Source organism: Sus scrofa, chromosome 5 (assembly GCF_054392235.1).
Source record: "Sus scrofa isolate SSC_HxYL_T2T_F1_AM1 chromosome 5, Sscrofa_HxYL_maternal_Yorkshire_Landrace_v2.0, whole genome shotgun sequence".
Lineage (NCBI taxonomy): Eukaryota > Metazoa > Chordata > Mammalia > Artiodactyla > Suidae > Sus > Sus scrofa.
In genome coordinates this window covers 71662614-71678196 of record NC_139387.1, presented here as the reverse complement: position 1 = coordinate 71678196, position 15583 = coordinate 71662614, and the positions used below count along the sequence as shown (strand labels likewise).

Below are 15583 nucleotides of genomic sequence, written 5' to 3'. Positions count from 1 at the left end.
AATAAGGTGGCAGGACCAGGTCACAGGAAGTGCCCAGCTCTGATGTGGAGTCCCAGCTTAATCTCCAAAAGCCTCAGTTTCCACAAAAGTGAGAAAAAGAATTTCACAATAGCCACCACCTCCCAGTCATTCTGTTAAGAGAATAGGTGTCTGGCATGTAACCCGGGGCTCACCGATGATTGTTCTCTTGGTCCCTCTTGGAAGAGAGCAGCACATGCGTCCTGCAAAAAGCTCCATAAACGGGGACGCACAGGTGCCTGGGATTCCAGACCCGTGTTCCTCAGACCGTGCAGCCCCCCCGGCGTGCTCTGCCAGCCTGCAGGACAGCGGATCCCTTCTCCCTTGCACGGTGGGCGTTCAGATCACTCACGAGGGTCCCGCACGTCTACACAGACTGGGTGTGTGTGATTTCCCTTAATGGGGGGGCAGGGGTGTGAGCGGGGACGACACAGCAGCACAAGTGTGTGTGTTTCTCTTTCAAGCTGCAGCTGTTTATTTCCCCAGGTGAATTTTAAAAATCACTGCAAATTCATCAGCATCTTCTGAGGAAACCTCCTAACTGGCAGCATGTTCAAAAACCTCGGCGGCCACGCTGGGGTAGGTGGGCCACGGAGGAAGAGAACGGAGCAGGTGGACAAGAAGCAAGAGGCAGGAATTTAGTTTTCTTTTTTTTTTTCTTTTTTTTTTTTTTTTGGCTTTTTGCCTTTTCTAGGGCCGCTCCTGCAGCATATAGAGGTTCCCAGGCTCGGGGTCCAATTGGAGCTGTAGCCACCGGCTTACACCACAGCCACAGCAATGCCAGATCCGAGCCGCGTCTGCAACCTACACCACAGCTCACGGCAACGCCAGATCTCCAACCCACTGAGTGAGGCCAGGGATCAAACCCGCAACCTCATGGTTCCTAGTCGGATTCATTAAGGAATTTCATTTTACCCAGTTCCCTCTGTCACTTGAATTCTGACGCACTCTGGGGAGCAGCACCCAACCCACTGGCATCCACACCCTTGTATTTCAACTGAGTCATGGCAACCAAGAGCCTTGGGAGGCTGGAGGGGCACCAGGGCCCCCACCTGGCCTCCTAGCTCTGGCTCTGGGGAAAGAGCGAGTGAAGGTGCAGGCGAGACAGGGCTGTTTGACTGGCATCTGCTTTCGAGCCTCTCCTGGTCACTCACTTTCCATGCCTAATCCTCAGCACCTCTCCATGGGGCAGAGGCCGGCTGAGAAAGTTCCTGAACTTCCAGGGGCCTCCTTCTGTAAACGGAGGTGAGCATGAAAAAAGCTCGGAGGTCCCTTCCAGCTCCGAGTTTCTGAGTCATCAGGACTAACAATAAAATAAGACAGAGAAAAACAAACTCCCTTTTCAAAAGGAACTGGGGAAGCATTTGCCAGGCTCCCTTTGCATTTAACTGCTGGCCCCTGCCATCCTGGCCCCCCCGCACCCTCCCGGGACAGGAAATGGCCCGACCCCCTCTTCCCGGGCTCACTGCCTTCTGTGCTCAGTATTTAATTACAACTGGTGATGGCCGTTTGGACAGAGCCAAGGCCAAGAGGGCAGGAAGGAGTGTCCTTGTTCTCAGCTCCAGAGACCACAGCCGGCCGGCCGGACAGCTGGGAAGGGCTCAGACGCCCCGCTACTGGCAGCACTCGATGGCTTTCCGTGCTCATCAGCTCATCGGTGGTTCCGATGTTCTCCTAGGGAGTCCTTGACATCACATTGGGTGGGGCCCCTCTCTGCAGGAGACCCGGCTCTCCCCACCCCACCCCCTTCGGGGTTCTCGTTCAGAGGGCTGGAAATCCTCGTTTCCACAACCAGCGAGCCTGCAGCGGCGGCTGCAAAACGGACCAGGAGATGTTAGCAAACCCGGGCAGGAAGTAACAACGAGCAGATTCAACCTGGAAAAATGCAGCCGTTGCATCTGGGGATAAATAATCAGAAACACAAATACTCAGGTGGGAGGGAGATGCCTGGAACAGGAAGAGGCCAGACAGCATTTGGACAGGAGCTTGCAATGTGATCTAGTGACAAAGAAATTGCTGGGGGATTCACGGGCTGGATGCACGGAGGTGCTACCCCAACAAGAACAAGGAAGGAACAGGGGTGGGGCCAAGCAGCTGTTCCCTGCCTCCCTAGAGCCAGGAGTACGTGGACCATGGGGTGGAGATGACAACCAGAGAGGGTCAAGGCAGACTCTGGAAAGAACCTTGTTGCTACAAAGCACAGGGAGAGATGATCCGAGGTGCTGGAGAAGTCCCCGGGAAAACATCTGAAGGACCGGGACACAAGAAGCCTGTCCCAGAGGCAGGGGCATGGCCCAGATGGCCTTCGGACATCCCACGCAGCCCACATGATTCTGCAGAAAAAAAACAGTGAGCTGACCTGCCTGTTGATGCCACAGGAGACAGGAGGTGGAGGAACCCAAACCAACGCAAAATGCTGAAATTTAAGAGCTGGGAAAAGTCACATGACCTGCCCTGTGTCTGAGACCAAGCTGAGAAAAGAGCTCCGGTCTGCAGACCCCCAGGTTCCCTGCCCCTCAGGCTCCCGGGGAAGCAACTTTCCCATCCTCCCCTTGGCTCCACTGCCAAGGACATGGGAGCCTCAGAACGAGGCTCCCGAGACAAATCCCCATGTACTTTAGACCCAGTGGGGCCAATCAAACGCATGCCATCCGATCTGTTCTTGCACCAACTTATGGCTGCTCTGGAGGGAGTTAGGTTAGACCTCAAGAAGGACTTCCCTCTGGAGTTTGAGATACTGCACAAGCAAGCAAACGAGACGGTTTCTCTTCTCTCCTCTGCTAGGTTCACAGGCTGGCCAGTGCTTAGAGGTGTGGACGGCAAGGCCCATCTCACTGAAGCGCAGGTACCAGTGTGTCACTTCAATCAAGTTTGAGAATTTAGAAAGCAGATCAATGAGGCTGACTGTGTACTTTTAAAAAGAGCTCTCTGCAACAAGCTACAGTCACACGCTTAAGATTTGATGAGAATTTTAAAAACAGGGGTTCAGCATAGCAGGCCAGACTTGGAGCTCAGAGCAAGGCACACAGACGGATGATCTAACCGTGCATAGGTCCCTAGGATTCAGGTGAGTCTTCCTGGGGACCAGCCGGCCTCCTGGTGAGGTACGTGATACCAAGTCTGAGCTCCTGAGCCAACTTTCTAGAGACTCCAAAAAGAAGAAGAGAAAAAAGCTTGTTGAAGGGGGACTTCCCAGGGCATCCAGACAAGGGGCAGGTGTTAAGATCTGACGTGGGCCCATGAAGCCAGGCCCAAAAAGGAACAGGGGAGTTCCCGTAGTGGTGCAGTGGAAACAAATCCAACTAGGAACCATGAGGTTTCGGGTTCAATCCCTGGCCTCACTCAGTGGGTTAAGGATCCAGCATTGCTGTGAGCTGTGGTATAGATTGCAGACATGGCTCGGATCAAATTGCTGTGGCTGTGGCATAGGCTGGCGGCTACTGCTCCAATTCAACCCCTAGCCTGGGAACCTCCATATGCTGCAAGTGTGGCCCTGAAAAAAGACAAAAAAAAAAAAGGAATAGGAATGATTAGGATGGGAGGGTTCACCTTACTTACAGACAGGCCAGCCTGGAGACCAGAAAGAGAGAGAAGTCTTTTAAGGATCTTTGGACCAGAGATGAAGGAACTACAAAGGCAGCTATGCTAAGCTTCTGACATAGGCCAGGTCCTGCTCTAGTCACTCTGACCTACGTTCTCTCATTTACTCACTTGTTTCCTTGGCAACTATCAAATGCTCCCAGTGGGTCCTTTTTCTTCAAAACAACTCAAACAGATCAGATGAGAAAACCCAAGTGACAGGTGACAGCATACAATCTGGCCAAGGTTATGCATCCCTTAGTGGCTGAGCTGGGATTCCAAGTTCACTTCACACCAGAACTTTCCTCTTCAGGAAACCTTCCAGCCCTGCCCCTCCTGTTCCAGCCATTGTCGACAGGCAGCTAGAGCGCGTGCAGACACGTGTGTAAATAATGTGCAATCACCCAAACCAGTGGAGGCAAGCACCCATCAGCCACTGCCCTTCAGTTCAGGAGGGGACCACGCTATGTGTTTGGGGGAGGAAGATCCCAGCGTGTCTGGTTCCCCTTGGCTCTGGCCAAGATTAATGACTGAGTTATCTTCCATTTCCTGAGCATCCTGACAGTAGGAGGGAATGACCCAGAAGGCAAGAGGCCATGAGCAGATTAACCACTCGCTTCCACGCCTGCCCACACACGGGGTAACCTGCACATTTACAGGGGTCACCCTGCAATGACCCTGAGAAGCCCTCTGCCTTCTGCTGCCTTCACTAAACACTGATCTCCCCAAGTATGCAGACCGCACCATCGTCCTCTCCTTCATCCCAGACCAGTCTGGGCCTCTGCACACAAGGGACTCTGCCTCCCAAATGTTCCGGGCTGGCCAGGCATCGAGGCTCCGACATAAGCAGCTTATGAATGGGGTGGGGGTGGGGCAGAGGAAGGAGGGAGGCCTGTGTGGGGCCATGGACCTTGAAAAAGAAAAGGCTCAACATGCTGTGATTTCTAGAGCCCCGTCCCATCGCCTGCAGCTTTGATCCCCATTAAAAATGCATCTGCTGCAAAGCCGGGCTGTACTGAGGGGTTTGAATGAAAGACCTGAGAGTGGACATGAAGGGGACAGAGAGATAGAAGAACCAGATGGGAGAAGCCACCAAAGAGGACGGCCGAGCACCCAAGACAAACGGAGGGTCCCCTTACCCTCCTGATGCCCGCAGGCAGGAAAGGGCAGAACATACAAAGGAGTCCTCCCAGCCCTGGGCGGGCGGGGGGGGAATGGGGCTGACCTTCCACGCAGGCTCACTGTCCTCCCTGCCGGGGCCCCAACGTGGCTCCGGACACCGCCCTGTCCCAAGCTCTCTCCAGGTCCTACAGGGTCATCCCCCAGCCTCGCCCACCTGGGAACCCCTTCGGCCTCTCACCCTGCCTGTTGGTCTAGATCTACCCAGCCTTGACCCGCTGAGCATGGCCAGGGATCGGACCCTCGTCCTCCTGGATACTAGTCGGGTTCTTAACCCACTGAGCCACAACAGGAGCTCCCCGTGGGTAATTAATTCAAAGGTATCTGCAGGGATCCAGATGGTCCCCACCCCTACCACCTCAGCAGATAAGAAGGAAGGTGGAGGGGGTGCGACAGGGACCAGAGGGGTAAGTGGAACACTTTCAAGTTCAGAGGCTCCCCTCTCCCCTCCTGAACCTGCTCTGGCGCTGACGATCCCGATGCTGAGAATAAGGATTCCCCTGTCCCCACACCAAGCTCCGAGGGCAGAAGCCTAGGAACTCCAAGGAGGCCAAAAAAGAAATAAATAAACAAATAAAATAAGTTTAAAAAGTGAATCAATTTAGCAGAAACATTCAGCAAATAACAGTATAAACAGTAAATGGCTACGCCTAAAATCACGAAACAGGAAAGCAGGTGTATTCAAGATCATGATCATAGTATTAAAATGACTGAAAAAATAAATAGATAAATGGAAAAATAAAGAGAAAAATAAATATAAATAAAAATTAATTAACGGGGAGTTCCTCAGTCGTGGCTCAGTGGAAATGAATCCGACTAGGATCCATGAGGATACGGGTTGGATCCCTGGCACTGCTCAGTGGATTAAGGATCCGGGAGTTCCCGTCGTGGCGCAGTGGTTAACGAATCTGACTAGGAACCATGAGGTTGCGGGTTCGATCCCTGGCCTTGCTCAGTGGGTTAAGGATCCGGCATTGCCGTGAGCTGTGGTGTAGGTTGCAGATGCAGCTCCAATTTGACCCCTAGCCTGGGAACTTTCATATGCCTTGGGTACAGCCCTAAAAAGACAAAACAAATAATAATAATAATGAATGAACTTAAAGTTTAAAAAATTGTAAATAAAAAATATAGATATATAAAATATAAAGTAAAATAACTGATATTGTGAGACCTTTTGCCAGAGGGACCCAGGAAAGAATCACTCAGCCTTTGTGCCTTCATGTCTGTATCCCAATCCCAACCAGACAGGAAGCATCTTAACTTCCTCCCTTTGGGGAGGCCTAATCCACACCTCAGCATGTTCCTTCATGCAGAAAATGGGAAGGAAATTCAACTCAGCTTCTAAGAGGGAAAACTACAACAAAATGTGGCAGATGGGAGAGGCAGCTTGGGCAAAGAGGAAAACCCAAGGCAGGAAGGAAGCCCACATCCTTCCTAAAAAGGCCTGGGAAGTGAAGGCCCTTCAAGCCATGACATTCTGCAGCCCTTGAAGCATCCCCCCACACACACCCCACCCCGTGGAAGGGGCTGCTCCAGGGCTCAGGTAAGAAAAGGGCATGGCGTGGCTAAGAAAAGTGCACAAAGACCTGGTCAGTGACCCCTGCTTGTCCCTCTCTGCACTCAAAGCTCTTCCCACTTAATTCTGCCACCAAGGAAGTCCTGGTGACAGTAGGTGACCATGCCCACTGAGAGCCACCCAGCACAGTGCTGCCCCCAGGCCCTGGCCCCAGTCAGTCTAAACACACCCCATCCAACTTCACAGCACCCAGAGAGCCCAGGACACAGCAACACATACAGCACCGTGGCCGTGACCGCAGATAGGCAACCTGAGCAGGGAGCCAGCAGCAAACTCCCACCCCGCCCAGGGCCCCAGGCTTCAGCTCCGAAGCCTTTAGGGGTTCCCGTGTCTGCACGACAAAGAAAACACAACAGAACAGCACACCCTCCAAATCCCACTCCTTCTGACTTCCTGATCCTGAAAAGGTGCTAAAACCCAGAGGCCCTCACTGAGGCCTGGGGAGCCTCCACCCTCTGGGGGCCTGTGGATGAGTAAGCCTAAGTTCCCTGGGCTGGAAGAGCTCGCAGATAGGGGAGGAACATCCACAGCCAGCCAGACACCACCCACCAACAACTGATCCCACCTGCGAGGGATACCCCTGCAGAAACCAGACGACGACGAGACAGTCACAAGAATACCAGTGGTCACCCCAGCCCCCCAGGCTGCTGAGCTAGACTGAGAGTCAGGCTGTTGGCCGTCAAGGGTGGGAAGAATTCTATTCACAAAACCCCCAAGGTCTGAGAAGCCCTGATGTTGCCACATGGCCCCCAGGGATCATCGGATAGAAGGTATCAGGGCAGCCTAATGAGCTGAGCAGGGGTAGCAGGGAGACCCTGTCTGCAGTGAAGAGAAAGGGACACTTAAGGCTGTGGCCCAGAAGCATCCTCACTATCCATTAAGTACTGAATATAACCCCTGGGAGTCTCCAGACCACGAAGGCCCAAAGAAAGACCCCACCACACACAACACCCTCATCAGCTAAGCCTTCTAAACTTGCCCGGTCCTCCACAGCATCCTAGCTAGCAGAGGGCGCGTGCTCCCTGGAGATGTGATAAGAGCAGCAGACACAGCCCACTCCGGTCTGCTGGCCCAGAGCATCTGTGGGCAGGGGGAGGGATGGAGACTGAGCCTAGAGCTTCAAGGCAGAAGTGAAGTGTTCTCTTCCCCCCTCTGCAGAGCTGTGTGATGCTATGGGGTCCGGTCTGCTTCCCCTAAAATAGAATAGAGGCCTTCCGCGATGTCAGAGCCGAGCCCAGGGCAGGGTACCTCGTAAGCAAATGTCTGCTAAGTGAGACGTGGGAGAGAGGGGGCCAGAGATGGAGCCTGGCGGCTCTCCTCCGGCAGCTGGTTTCCTTTGGGGGGTGTCTTTACAGCTGAAGGAACGACCCAGGCAGTTTCTGGCTGACAAAGACCCTGAACTTATCAAATGACAAGTGGAGAAAGGCCTTCTTCCTCCACCTTTGTCTCAGATCCCAACACATCGAGGCATGATTAGCAGGCTGGGGACCAACTGTTCCCTGACCCTCTCCACCAAATGCAGGGGGTGATGTAGGAGCACGAGCGTCACGCAAAGAGTTCACCCCCGGCAGAGCATGGCCTTAAGTCAGAACAGGCACCAGGCACGGCCCCCCGACAGCGAGACCAGGAGCCCCAGACGCCAGCCTCCCAGGAAGATGACAACGTAGCCGCAAGCACGAGGGACCTAACAGAAGGAAGTCACCCCCCACCCCCTCCCATGTGTGTGTTTGCACGGACTCTCTGCAATCAGGAACTCATTTGCTGAAGGCAGAACTGGCAGCGGGGAGCTGTATCAGTCTCATCCTCTCGAGGGCTTCGGTTCCCGCTCTTACAGAATTGAGCACGAGCCCAAGCCCTTCCGGCTCTGAGAGCCCATGACCCCGCTTCCTCATACCTCACAGATGGCATCTGGCAACAGAAAAACGAAACACAAGACCAGGCCAGGAGCCCCCAGCCGGTGTGTGCTGATCCCTGCCCTCGGCTACTCAAGGGTATGTGGGATCATCAACGCCCAGAACCTCCTTTCAGCCCCTTCTGAGGAATCCTAGGACTGTCGGAAGCTTATTGATCAATGAAAGATACCAGGCAGAAAGGACCTGAGACAGGCCACCTCCCAGCTCCTCCCACTTCTCTGTAAACTCTCGGCCTGCCCTTCACGAAACCAACTTCCTTCATAACCTGGGCAGCGCTTATCTGCACAGTGGGCTGACTCTGTCAGCCACACACCTCCCGGAGGAGTGGCTGTCAGAAAAGAAGGGGAGGGAGTTCCCGTCACGGTGCAGCGGAAACGAATCCGACTAGGAACCATGAGGTTGTGGGTTCAATCCCTGGCCTCACTCAGGGGGTTAAGGATCCGGTGTCACCGTGAGCTGTGCTATAGGCCGAAGATGAGGCTCGGATCTGGCATTGCTGTGGCTGTGGTGTAGGCCGGCAGCTGTAGCTCCGATTAGACTCCTAGCCTGGGAACCTCCATATGCCGCAGGTGCGGCCCTAGAATAGACAAAACAAAACAAAACAAAAACAAAGACAAAAAGAAAGAAAAGAAGGGGAAAACTATATCCAGGCTCTTGAGATAGACCATGATGGGAGAGAATATAAGAAAAGGAATGTACATATATGTATGATTGGGTCACTTTACTGTACAGCAGAAATTTGTAATTTTAAAAAATTACTCTAATTAAATTAAATTAAATTAAAAAGAGGTGGAGCAGGAGGTAGGAGACCCAGTTCCCAGGCACAACCCTGCTCCCTGCCACCTGGCAAGGCACCTATATTCCTATGACAAGGGAATAAGAACAGCTCCCACCACCCCACTGTGACACTGGAGGTTATCTTTTTGCCTTCAAAGTCCAGAAAAGGAAATAGCTATTCACGCAGGTTTGGGGGACCTGACTTGCCCTCCTTGCTTCCCTCTGAGTCCCCATGCCCAGCTGCCAGGTCCACCCAGCCCCACCCCTACTCCGCTCAGCTATGCGGTCCCCAGAGGCAGGGGCTGCTAGGGCTGTCTTTGTTGTGTTCCCCGGAGCTCCCTCGGGGCAGGAAAGAGGCAAGGGAGAGGCCCCAGGCTCCAGCACGCTGCTTCAGGGTAGGGCAAGTGGGACAGGAACACATCCAAAGCCAGGGGAAATCAGCGCGTTTTCCCGTCATTAGTGCAAATCAATAGCTGCGGGACCATCACGCACACCCTCGAGAGCATGGCAGCATCTCCAGAAACAGATGGACGACTGGGACGTCATAAAAAGGCCACATTCACACCTTCCCTGCGCTCCCTCTAGCCTGTCTTAAGAAGGCAAACCCGGAGTTCCCGTCGTGGCTCAGTGGTCATCGAATCCGACTAGGAACCATGAGATTGTGGGTTCGATCCCTGGCCTCGCTCAGTAGGCTAAGGATCCGGTATTGCCATGAGCTGTGGCGTAGGTCACAGACACGGCTCGGATCCCGCCGTTGCTGCAGCTCTAGTGTAGGCCAGAGACTACAGCTCCTATTAGACCCCTAGCCTGGGAACCTCCATATGCTGTGGGTGTGTCCCTAGAAAAGACAAAAAGACAAAAAAAAAAAAAAAAAAAAAGGCAAACCCTATCCCATTCCTGAGGAGAAAACAGACTAATCTTAGAAGGGCAGCAGCAGCAGCATGGAAACTTCCACCCCTCCCCATAGAAACACATCACTCTTCTCAAGCACCTGCTCAGGGCCTGAGGTAGAGCAATGCACAGGAAGACCTCCCAGGGCCACTGTCACCCTAGGAAAGCAAGCAGCAAGGTCTTCCTAAGGATGCAGGAATCCCCCATGTCTCAGATGTCCCAGCAAAGAAAGACGGGGGAGTTCAAAGAGGGAAGCTGTTTCAACACAGGCTCTACACGGGAAGAGAGAAGCCAGAGCAGGGCCGAGCGTCTAGCGTGCAGGGCTGCAGGTGACCCCATGCAGTGAGAAAGGGTCACCAGGTGCTGGTCCGGTGCTTCAGGGCAGTCACAGCAGCCTCCAGGACCACAAACGGCACCATGTGCCCCAGTAATGGAGGACAAGGTGTCCCCAAGACGGTCCCCTTCTGGATCAACATCCCATGCACATTCTGGGGCAGGAAGACTAGGAAACGGCCATCCAGGGCTTGTCACTTCTCCCTGGGATGGCAAAGACCCCAGAACGTCTGAAGGTCAGCTGGGGTTCAAATCCCCGCTGCATCACGCAGCAGACGTCGCCATGGCAGAGCCGCTAGCCTCGCCGAGCCTGTTTCCTCATCTCCTTAAAAAGGTGGGACGAACATCCGCCCTGCAGGATGTTCACGGAGACTGAATGAGGACACAGAAGGGGAAGCGGGATCTCGTGCTATGACACGTGCAGGAGGCGCTCAGGAAACTTAGTTCCCTTCCTTAAAGCCACAGACTGAACCACACTCTACACACAGAGCCATTTCTCCATGGCGCCCCGCCGTCAGCCAAAGGCCGAGGAGGGTCGATGTTTCCATCAGCTGTTGAGTCAGATGGATAAAAATGCTTCCTGAAAAGGGGCGATGACAAAGGTCAAGGAACAATGGCCTCTGGTTTGAAGAAAGCCAGGCAGCATGTCCCAAGCCTGCCATCTTCTCAGCTAACTGAGCCCCATGGGGTGGTCACAATGTCCCACGGCCCAGAGGTCCCTGCATGACTCCCTCTGAGCCAGCACAGTCGGTTGAGAGGTCAGACGTCAGTAACTCGGTCCGAGGTCAGAGGGCAAGAAGTCAGGCATCAGAAGCAGCCCATGCCCTGGCAGGGAGGGGTCCCCTCGCTGCAGAGAGAGAGGAGTTTGGTCTTCCCCAGGCTCCTGCCTCACACGGGGTCCAAGCGGGGAGTTCTGCCTCCTGAACAAAGCTGTGGCCTCCGGGACCACCCAGCTGGCATTCTGCCCCTGCCATGCCTGACTCTGCCCAGAGGGCCCATGGACCTGCTGGAGATGCCAGACCAGGCTGATGAAAAGCAGCTTCTGCTGTGGGTTCTCTGGTGCCCTAATGCCTGGAGAGCCGGCACTGAGCCAGGGGGCAGCTGGCCTCCCTGTCAAGCCCTCTCTCCACTCCCAATTGGGAAGATGAGCTGCCCGCAGAGATGAAGTCTGGGACTGTGCCTGCTGGAATTTCAGGGCCTGCAGGCTGGAGAAGGTCTTGATACCCAAGTCCACAAACACAACCTCCAAGCCCATCAAGAGCATCACATGGCCCTGGCTCGCCCTCCCCTCAGATTCCTCCTGGTGCCACCCAAGCATCTGAGTCTCTGTCTCTGTCCCAAGCATCTGAGTCTCTGTCTCTGTCCCTCCAGCTCAGTCTCGGTCAAGGCGGGGGGTCTGGGAGAGCGCAGGAGGAGGTGGGTCCCAGGAGGCCCTTCTCAGCTCATGGAGGCTCATGGGGTAAGTCCCTCAACTGCCTGCATGAGCCTCCCATTCAGCAGCAATGCCCAACTCCAAACATGTGGTCCTCTTTTATCCAAACTGGCATGAGGATGCCGGGGTCTCTGTCACCCACAGGCATCTCCAGCGAGGTCTTGCTCTTTTTCTTAAGGGCTGCACCAGCGGCCAATGCCACTGCCACAGCAACATGGGATCCAAGCCGTATCTGCAACCTACACCACAACTCACAGCAACACCAGATCCTTAACCCACTGAGCAAGGCCAGGGATCTAACTCACATCCTCATGGATACTAGTCTGGTTTTGCTACTGCGGAGCCACAATGGGAACGTCCTCTAGCAAGGTCTTTAGCGGAAATTCTCATTAAATGGCCAAACGTAAGAAAACATAGAGCAAGCCATGACTCAGCCATCCAATAAATACTAAATAGTCTTTGCAATATGGACATGGAGCTTGTCAATACATGGAAATACGTACACAAAACAAAAGGTGACACAGCCAATGGAAGGTCTGCACCAACTCCCCTCCCATCTAAAGCACACCCAGAGAGCTAGGGTCCAAATGAATTCCACGATACTTAATCAGAGTTTGGTGGATGCAAAGTCCTTTTGATCTGTAAGACTAAGTCAATACTTTTGAATGGGCCTCTGATAGAAAACCATTTTCTCTCCAGCTGTCCTAAAAATCAAAGTGAAACTAGAGCCTTAAAGGCAGTCCAGCCCAGAGGCATGAGAACAGCTGAGCAGGTGGGGCCACTGCACCTGCTCTCCAAACTGCCACCAGGTGTAGCCAAACAAGGTCCCCGCTCCAGTGAGGTGCCAGTTCCGGGCTGCTGCTCAAGGCCAGAGGCTGAGCATCCTGATGCAAAGAAGAATTGTTCAGACCCCAACAGGCCCCAGAAAGTTGTTCAGAACCTCACGGTCTCCGGTCTAAGCAGTGTTTTGCACCAACATGGTATTGGGGCTGGGGGGACACTGGCCCTGACAGAGGTGACAAGTCATTCCCAGCCTTGTGGGGCACATGGTTGGAGGCAACCTGGTGCTCATTATCATTAAGGGAGCGACTAGGTAAACCAGTTCTCTGATCCATTAGGAAAAAAATGCACGCAGACCGTGAAAGGCTTGAAAAACGTAGTGCTGAGAGAAAAAAGCAAGCAGCAGAATGGGTTATTAAATAGAGTGCCTCCACCTAAATTAAAAATGCATACAATTCAGAGAAACTGTCAGAGGAGCCTAAGAAGATATGACAGTTAAATAAAATGTGGGATTCGGGCTGGGATCCTGGAATAGAAAAAGGACAGTAGGTACAAATTCAGGAAATCTGAACAAAGCAGAGATTTTAGTTAATGACAGTGTAACAAGATTGGCTCATGTGACAACTGTACCATATTAATGTAGAAGTTAATTATAGAGGAAACCAGGTATGTGCGTTAGGAGCACGCTCTGTCTGATTTTTCTGTAAATTTAAAACTGTTCTAAACAATAAAGTCTATTTTTTTAATGAAGAAAAAAAAGCGTAAAGCAAAAATGACACAATATATTACCCAGAAGCATGAGGCTTTGGAATAATTGCCTGTAGAGGGAGCAGGCAGTGAGGTCCAGGGTATCTGCATAAGTCACAAGAGGCTCCCTGTGCAGACCAATGATAATGACAATGCATCATGACTGAGAACTGAGGGGTTTTTTGTTTTGTTCTGTTTTGTTTTAGAGCTACACCTGCAGCATATAGAAGTCCCCAGGCTAATCAGAGCTACAGCTGCCAGCCTACACCACAGCCACAGCAACACTGGAGCCTTAACCCACTGAGCAAGGCCAGGGATTGAACCCACAACCTGATGGTTCCTAGTCAGATTCGTTTCCGCTGCACCATGAAGGGAACTCCCATGACTGAGAACTGTAATTCACTCAGCTCTGCACCACGGGTGCCACAGCAAATAATAATAATTAACTTTTAGAAAATAGAGAGAGGGAGAATTAAAAAAAAAAAAAAAAAAAAAAAACCACCACTGCAGGACAGTAGCTCCTGATGGCTACACAAGTGGTACAGGCCCTGATGATACAAGGGACTTGGGAGAGGTTGAGTAGCTTGGAAAAGCCCAAGAAAGAAGAGTTAAGAGGCCTTGAAGCCGGAGGTGGGGGCTGGGAGGGAGGAGGGACAACAGGCCAGAAACACTCCACGCCCCCATCTAACACTAGTCGGTCCTAAGAGCTCTCTCTAGCCCCTCCTAATTTCCTAGCCAAAGCCAAGAAAATCCAATGCAACCAAGAAGAAACAGGCTGGAGGGGCAGCAAAGATGTCAGCAACACTAGTAACAGCAGGAAGTCTTCCAAGGACCGTTCCCTCGGAATTTCAGATCAATAATTTGTTAGTACAAGGGTATCCCCCATTTCGCATGGGCCATACTTAGGCTGAAAATTTTATTTACTATTGATCCAATGCACATGGAACTAGCCATGGTGAATTTTGATTTGCCACATCTGGCAACAAGAATAAGAGCAGCAGTAATACCAACTCATTGTTGTTGCTTTTAGATACCTTATTTAGTTTTGTTACTGCTTTTAGATACCTTATTTAGTTGTCTTGTTTCACCTTCATCACAACCCAGTGAAAAACAGATTGTTAATCCCTTTTGACAGGCAAGGAACCTTTGACTCAAAAGGATTAAGTGACTCACCCAAGGTCATGCGGCTCGCAGAAGCCAGGCCTGGGAGGTGAACCTCTGTATTCAGACTCCAGAGTCCACCTCTGGAGCAAGACACTGTTGCCTCAGCAGTTGCACGAGGCCCAGACCCCCAATCCCTGAGCCTCCCTGACTCCCTGACACCTGGAGAAGGTGGGGAGCCTGCAGCCTCCCACAGTGGTGGTGCCCAGACACCCTCTACGGCCCTCGAAACACGCCACTACCTGGGGAAACCTTCCCACCAGACCCCAATCAGAGGCACCAAGTGAGTTTCCAAAAGTGAGAGGCAGCACTCCCTCAGCAGGGAGCCCCAAGTCGCCCTGAAAGAGCGCAAGGTCCCTACAGTGATGGAAAGAATTACGAGAGAAGAGGCTCCCGGCTTGAACGTCTGGATGAGCAGCACAGGTCAGCACAACAAAGGTCTGGGCCACATGCCAGCCTGCCTGGGGACAGAGACATGGAGGAATGACCTCTGAGGGGCCCTTCCAGTTGGGGGAGGGCATTAATGTGACTCTTACAAAACAGGTTTCTGATGAGACTGTCACCCCACCCCTCAGCATAACACCCTTTTCAATCGTCCTAAAGAGTCTTTATGGAGCACCTACTGTGTACCAGACATTGGGCTGGATGGCTGCATTGCCCCAGCTAACGGGCAGCATGTAAAACTACAATCCTGCAGCACCGCGCATTTTGCAGATGAGGAGCCTGAGGCTCAGGGAAGTCACTGATTGAGTCAGCGAGCACTGGCGAAGCTCCTACTATGTGCCAAACTCTGTCCTAGGTGCTGGGGATACAGCGGTGAGGCAAACAAGACCCCTGACTTCATGGAGCCGTTAGGGGCACAGATAGAAAATAAATTACTCTACCATGATTTCAGGTGCTGGGCATGATGAGAAAGAGTGAAGCAGGATAAAGGAACAGTGTGAAGGGGTCGGGGCACTTTATCTAAGACGCTCAGGGGAGATGTCTGGAAGGAGGTAACACCAGAGCAGAGGCTTGAAGTGAGAGGGCTGAGCATGCACGGATCTGGGGAAGGCGGCCCGAGGCAGAAGGGACAACCAGGACAGCCACTGCAAAGGCCCTGAGGTGAAAGTGACCAACTCACAGCCGAGATAAGGCCAGAGGGCTGGCACCCGTGTGGGAGGTGGGAGGAGTAGGAGATGGAAGGGACGGCCAGGG

The 15583-nt window shown here is 52.8% G+C and overlaps 1 protein-coding gene across 6 annotated transcripts in view; it reads right to left on the bottom strand.

Annotated features, from left to right (window-relative positions):
* Positions 1-15583, bottom strand: part of ANO2 (anoctamin 2) — a 344114-nt gene that overhangs the window by 309174 nt on the left and 19357 nt on the right. The window lies entirely within an intron of this gene.